Source organism: Penaeus monodon, chromosome 34 (genome assembly GCF_015228065.2).
Source record: "Penaeus monodon isolate SGIC_2016 chromosome 34, NSTDA_Pmon_1, whole genome shotgun sequence".
Classification (NCBI taxonomy): Eukaryota; Metazoa; Arthropoda; class Malacostraca; order Decapoda; family Penaeidae; genus Penaeus; species Penaeus monodon.
Window position 1 is genome coordinate 15,413,877 of NC_051419.1, and position 230 is coordinate 15,414,106.

At 37.8% G+C, this 230-nt stretch overlaps 1 protein-coding gene across 1 annotated transcript in view; it reads left to right on the plus strand.

Moving 5' to 3' along the window:
* Window positions 1-230, plus strand: part of LOC119594921 (PDF receptor-like) — a gene marked incomplete at its 5' end in the record, with an annotated part of 54,622 nt that overhangs the window by 32,506 nt on the left and 21,886 nt on the right.

Sequence of the window (230 nt, forward strand, 5' to 3'; positions counted from 1 at the left end):
AACCCACAACCTGCATATAATTTCACAACCTCACAACCGACTAAAAATCTATGATTTACAACCTTCATAAGTGCCTCGAAAGGAAGCTTCATGACATAAAAACCATAAAGAAAAAAACAACAACTCACAACCGTCACACAACCTACAACTAATAAAAAAAGAAAACATAACACCACAACCTTCACACTTCACAGTCACTACAACTTATCACAGCCTCACGGGAAAACGCC